This window comes from Tasmannia lanceolata, unplaced genomic scaffold, assembly GCF_043159265.1.
Source record: "Tasmannia lanceolata isolate RefF3 unplaced genomic scaffold, GAP_Taslan_0.1 ptg000007l, whole genome shotgun sequence".
Classification (NCBI taxonomy): domain Eukaryota; kingdom Viridiplantae; phylum Streptophyta; class Magnoliopsida; order Canellales; family Winteraceae; genus Tasmannia; species Tasmannia lanceolata.
The window spans coordinates 15,094,886-15,102,079 of NW_027518684.1; the positions used below are offsets into that span (position 1 = coordinate 15,094,886).

At 34.9% G+C, this 7,194-nt stretch overlaps 1 long non-coding RNA gene across 1 annotated transcript; it reads right to left on the bottom strand.

Annotated features, from left to right (window-relative positions):
• Positions 1-432: 432 nt before the first annotated feature.
• Positions 433-6,714, bottom strand: LOC143881037 (uncharacterized). Its single transcript, XR_013251834.1, has 2 exons — positions 6,091-6,714; positions 433-696 (listed from the first exon to the last, which is right to left on the bottom strand). It is a non-coding gene; the product is annotated as an uncharacterized LOC143881037 (long non-coding RNA).
• Between the last annotated feature and the right edge of the window lie 480 nt (positions 6,715-7,194).

Here is a 7,194-nt window from a genome sequence, read left to right on the forward strand (position 1 = left end):
AATACTAATGCGTCGATAAGTGAGAGCAGCTCAGAAGGGGTTGAGAAAAATCTGCGCGGGGAAGGAGAATTCGTAAGTAAGTCGATCGCGACGTATGGGCATCGATCCGGAAATTTGATCTTCTCTTGCCACAAAATCTCTAAGACATAAATTGGGTGTAAGATGTTAGAGGAATTAGGTCAAGCAAGAGGTTGCTTGAAGCATTACACCCAAGGTATCTATTTTGGAATACCAAGTTTGTTGCCTCCAGCCCCTATATATAGAGATACACTAGGGTTTTAATAGGTTAGTGGGCTCTAGCCCAAATAGGCCCACTACACCGGTCCATTATCTTATTGGGCTTATATTAGAACATATATGGGTTATATTATATACCCAACAATCTCCTCCTATGTTCTACATATAGCACAATCCAATAGATAGTTAATGTGATGTCCAAACAAAATTATTGAATCATCCATATCACCATATCAATAAAGATTTGTAATCCAACTGAAAACAAAATTACTTTAAAGAATATCCAAGAGTTTTAGAAATAATCTAAACTCAAACATAAGCAGTTTCACATGTAGGTGAACTATTTAATTAACTGAAAAGAAAATAATAGTTCACACTGCTCTATAAGGATTCACTCATCAAGTAAGTCATCCTCATCAAGATCCAAATTGAGGCAATCTCCTCCATTTTCGTCAATTCCTGTAAATTACCAAATATGAATTTCATTAAAATGAATCTAATCATTTGTATATTTTACTAAAAGTATCTAGTTCTACAGAAAGAACTTAGTACAATTTCATAATGGCTGAAAAATAAATATCAATATCAATAAGCATCAATGTCAAGTTTCAATCAAAAACCAGACCTAAACAATTTCTTTACAAAGAACCATTCCATGTTACCATTTGGAATGTTACAGGCATCATATCCAAATTGAGTTAAGCTGTATCTTCAAGATTGTTAGAGGAATTAGGTCAAGCAAGAGGTTGCTTGAAGCATTACACCCAATGTATCTATTTTGGAATACCAAGTTTGTTGCCTCCAGCCCCTATATATAGAGATACACTAGGGTTTTAATAGGTTAGTGGGCTCTAGCCCAAATAGGCCCACTACACCGGTCCATTATCTTATTGGGCTTATATTAGAACATATATGGGTTAATTATATACCCAACATAAAATATCATGATAAATCGGGGGCACATCTGGCTACCACGAATTGTTTTTCATGATAAATCGGGGGTCTCCAAGTGGATATGAGGATGAAGTGGCTAAAAATCATGAAACACAAAACAGAAATCAGAAAACAAAAAACAAAAAACAAAAAACATGATGGCAGTGTCTCAGATGATGGGAAGTGACAAAAAATCAGGAAACAAAAACTTCACTCAAAATCTAATGGAGTTTTTCCTAATTTTTAGCCACTTCTCATCACCAGAGACACTAGCATCCTTTTTTTGTTCTTAATTCTAAGACACTTCTGTGGACCCCGATCCGGGAGAGAGGTGGGGGACGAGCCCCTAGCGGCCTCTTGGATCATCCACACGTGAAGGAGAGCTCTACCAAGGAACTCTCGAAACAAAAAAAACAAAACTCAAAGTCGCCATCCATGGTATACGGCCATGGATCCCTAAAAAAAATATGCTCTGTATACCATGGATAACCAGAAATGAATGGGTTCGTGCCTGATTACGAATGGAGAAGGTCCGAAGAGCGCCTCCAATTCGTCCGAGTGCAAGCACTTGGTCTCTTATGCCATTTATTATTAAATCCAAAGAATTTTGGGTAAAAATCATATGAAATAGGAACAATTCTCAGGAATCGTCTACCTAAGCATGCATTTCCTGAGGATAAAGAAATAAGCATACACAAAATGAAATGAAAAATGTGTCACCTAAGCAAAGCTAGGTTATGAGTGACATGCCTAATGGGTGTCTAAGTTCTGGTGGACATACACATGCAAGCTACAGCTAAAGGTATAGTATCAGTACAAGAAAGTAAGAAAACACGTCAAAACATAAAACACAAATCAATCCTATATATGACAGGACAAGACAAATCCTAACTCTAATACGACTTGACTCGGACCAAGATGGCCGTCCATCCTAGCTGCTCTACGTATCCCGGCCTCGGGAAGAATCGGAGTCAACGTAGTTCGATGGCCTATTCTAACTACAATGCCTAACCATATAGAACCGCTATCCTAGACTCGATCCACTAGACTCGACTAATTTTTAAAGCTTTTTGAACGATTGCTTAAATTCAAGTTAATTGTAATTTTTAGGACTCTCTATATGCCCTAACTAATGCAAGTTGGTTAGCCTTAAACTAATGCAGGTGGGCCCTACATCCTATGTGTAACTAAGCTGTGCATCCTAAAGAAAACCACGGGCTGACTATATGCTTCCTAGTCTAGCCATCAGTTCGGCTAAATGTCTAACCGATCGACTCGAGGCCTCCTAACTCTAGGGACACTCACACGACAGGACACAACATATCAATACAAATCAAGATAGCCCCCTAACTCTAAAACACCTTAAATAGCTAGGACAGACTCCTAACTCTAGGGAAAGATCTTTTTGAAAAGGTTTTGAAGAATTTTTGTATTTTTGGAAGATTTGAAATGTTTATTTTTTTTAAAAGGTTTGGCTGGACCTGGAATGTGAATCCCAAGCTGCACTACGTACCTTGTTGAAAGGGATCAAGCCAACGTAGTTCGGAACATATTCCGAGATAAAGACACTAAACAAGCAAACAAGTGTGATTCACAAACATGTAAACTAGCGTGCTCACAAACAGGTATACCAGCGTGATCCACAAACAAGTAAACAAGCGTGATCACAAACAAATGAAACACTAATCAGATAAAACATGTCTAAAGGAAGTATCTGAAAGACTTGGAAAGTCTTCTAAAATGAAGAGAAAGAAATACTACACAGGATTTAAACAAGATCTCCTAAAAGATGGGCTAGGGATGACTCCTTCATCGCCCTGGCAATGAGAAAGATTCTAAAAAAATTTAAAAAAAATCTAAAAGGCTGAGTAAGCCTACTAAACAACAGAGGGGAGTACTACTAGGACTAAGCAAGTCCTTTAAAGATGGGCTTGGGCTATCACCTTCATCGCCCTTGCAATAAGAGGATAAATTCCTGAATAAAGGAATAATTTCTTAAAAGAAAAGATCTTAGAAACATTAAACAATTGTAAACAACAAACATTCTATAAGAATCCGAAATACTAGAGTGAAGCCCTGTAGATAATGGGAGAATGAAAAGTATCAACGGTCTATTCATATGAAGACAAGTAATATGCTAACAAAAACCTGATATGTTTATCATGTCAACCTTCAAATGATGTCAATTCAAACATTGAGAAACAACTTAAATATAAAAATCATTTATACAAGCCACTAGTTCAAAATTTTATCTTATACCTTCAGGCCTTTAAATACGGAATTCTTAGAAGCACTATTTTCATTTCAGGTACATGCACTAGGTACTACAAAACTTAAATGAAACTCCTTTTTCCTTAATCACTCAAATGCACATTAGTAAGCTAAAAGAGATTCAAATGAAATTAAAACAAAAACCAAATCCTATTTTGACTTTCTTTTAATACAAACATCAACTTTTAAAGAGCAGTATCATCTTTTCATACAGGGTAAGCAAGGGGAAAAGAGATGATAAACCATCAATTAACAATTTCAATTTCAATCAAAACTTAGCCCAGGTTGATTTAAATAACCCTCTTCTATGAGATGGACAAATGTAACTATCAAACCCTGCTAGTATCCATGTTGACAAAGGGAATGGCTGTTATGGGCATTGCTATGGAGAAGTAAGCAAAAATACATGACAATTACACATCTTGACATTTATGAACCTATCAAAGGGGAAGGATAAAGGACCAGACTATGTAAAATGTATACAACCAAGGATAATAATCAATCAATCATTGAGAATGAATAGGAGTTAGACAAACTATATCAATATTAACAGATTGGAACTTTATCCCTTACAAGATAACCTATCAACTAAATATCTCTCTCATGTGGAGCATGTTCTTCATTTCAAACAAAACCAAAGCAATACATGAAGTAGCCATCTACTCTCATAGGAAACATATAGAGAGTAGATACTCTATTTGCTTTAACAGAATTCAACTATGCCTCAGTTTGGACAAAACAGAAAATTTCTATTTTAACACCATCATTATCAACAGGTCTCATATATAACAAAAATTACACAAGGTTGTTGACTCAAATAAAATACTCATTTTTATTTTCTAACACCTCATCATTTATCTATATTAGAACCAACTGATGTTGATCCCAACCGAGTAGAACATGCTAATTCTATAACAGGAAATGCTTACAAATAGCACCAATAAAAAAAAAAAATTAAATTCAAAACTGAACTATAAATCATTTTGACCTTTTTCAAAATAAAAACATAACAATCTAGCTGATTTGAACCACATTTCTGTCTCTAAAATAATCCAAAGCTCAAACTTGAGCTGCTCAACCACATTATCATATTTGACCTATATTTTTTTTAACAATTAAAACATAGCTGGTTCATATCAATATTAAACATTATGAAAAACCAATGGTCAGCCCACATGGCCTTTGATCTGTTCATTGAAGATCTCGAGTAGGTTTATATACAAAAGAATAAACTCTGAGCCAATATACTTCGTATATAAATGAGAGTGAGTGAGGCTGGTCAAATATAATATTGGTTGTGAGGGCTGCTAACAGCAAGAGTGTGAGGGTTGTCATTACCAACATGGTAAGAGGGCTGCTACAACCAAAGCAAAAAGAGGCTGCCATTACCAAAATGGTAAGAGGGCTGCTACAACCAAAATGAAAAGGGGCTGCTATTATCAAAATGGTGAGAGAGCTTACACATGTCAAAACAAGGTGGGGGTTATACATGTCATCATGAGAAGGCTACACATATCAAAAAGGGTTAGGGGCTGCCATTATCAAAGTAGAAATGGGATTTGCTAGACAGTTTTATGAAAAGCCATTTTGTGGCTCACTTTTGCAAGCAATTCAGCCACTTCATAGCAGATTTTGTAGATAGGCTAAAGGAAAAGACAAACTAAACTAATGTAGCTAATTCAACCCCATGTGAAACCGAACATATGTTTGAAGAATTCAACAGGTATAATTTTGAGCTAAATTTAAATGAGGAATGGGGAATAGGGAATGGGGAATGGGGAAACTTATATATCCATAATAGCACAGTATACACCCATATTTCTAAGAGTTAGCATCACAAAATCAAGATGAACAGTGTGGGGAAAATTGAATTTAAGAGAGGAGAAAAGAAAAGAAAAATAAAAAATCGAGACATATCCTTCTAGTCTCCAATGTATACTCTACAGTCATTGGAAGAATATTTACAAGATAGATCAAAGCACAGACAATGTTGACTAGAAAATATACATTTATCCCTCCATCTACACCATCCAATTACCAACTCCTTTCCATTCTTTTGATATTTTTTCAAACCAAAATACTCTTTGAAAAAAAAGAAAAAAAAAATGACCTAATGACATGTGACAATATAAACACTTACATAAAAAAAAATTAGATGAATAACAAAAAAAAAATATAAAAAAAATAAAAAATAAATAGATGAACTAAATACAAAGTTATCCAAATAGAAACAACAACTCAGATATATATATAAATTAATTGCAATCTCATTCTACCAGATTCTTGTTGACCATAAATTTACACTATCATATGACAACACTAGCACAATTACAAAACTTAATCTGTATTCTAAAGTAGACTAAAATCAAGCTTCAAGGACTTAAATTCCAAATTCTTCCTTATTAGTATATAATTACATGCCTTTTTACAAACCAGAACATGAAAATCAAGATTCACACAATATACTAAATTTTTTTAAATCATTTATAATCAAATTTCTGCAATAAAATTCAAGAAATTCAATCTGTGTCTTGAAACTCAAAACAAATCAGATCATAATTATTTGATATGTCGATTATTTCCATCCATGAACATAAAAAAAAAAAAATTAGTGAAATTTCGAGTAAAAACAAAAACAGAGACTCTTACCTGAACAAGACAAATTTATAACTTGCTGAAGTGAAATTCACCTCAAGCTCTTCAAATCACAGTGCAATCCTCAAATGAAAATCTACAAGCTTGCGACTACTACTCATCTACTGTGCCTTTGCTAATTTTGACAAAGAATGAAAACAGAGGAGGAAATTCACCAAATCAAGTATAAATTCTCTAAAGCCATGGTATAATCTTTGTGATCTAACATGTATAAGCATAACTTCATGACTTGATAGTTCGGATCTGAAATCGTGAGGTTATATATCTGAGAATGATGTTTTAACAAAAGCTAGGGTTTAAAAACCAAGAAAACAGGTTCTAGATAAGAACAAAAGGTAGATAAGCATTGAGTATATAACAAGGAAGAAGAAGACTTGGCTGGAGAAGAAAAAAGGAAAAGTTAGGGTTTCAATGGATGAAGAGAAAGGATTTTATCAAGAAAAATGAAGAAACAAGGCAACAAAATACGGATCTCTGCAAAAGATGAATATAGAATGCCGGTTGGAATCTTGCCGGAGCTTAGACAAGCTCGCCGGAAAAACTGCCGAGGAAGGAGAAGATCGAACGGAGGGTTTGGTTTTTCTAAACTCTCTCTCTAATCCTCTGCTAGGGTTTCTAATTTGGGGAAAACTTAATTCCCGTAAAAATGAGAAAGCCTTTTCTATTTATAAATGATGAGGATAATTTTTGGGCACTACAAGTTGACAAAACACCCCCTATTAGTATATTTCTACTTGTTTTTATAAGAAAATGGATGGTTCAAGGAAATTGTTTTAATGAAAATAAATTCGAGTCCCTTTAATTACAGGGACACCTCCTCTGCTGCAATATACATTGACTGGACTACCCCTAAACTGGATAAACCACCCCTCTTCTGCTACACTATATTTACACTATCTCATAAACTATGATCGTCTGCTAGACAAACCGAAACGGATTTCCACAAAAATTTATAGGGAGCTAATCGGGACCCTAACCTACCCTAGGATGAAATTTGGGACGCTAGACCATTAATTTGGAAGGGTTTCATTCAAATACACCAAATTGGGGTTCGGTCAAAATGGGGTGTCTACAACTTCACCCTCATCTCTCCACCTA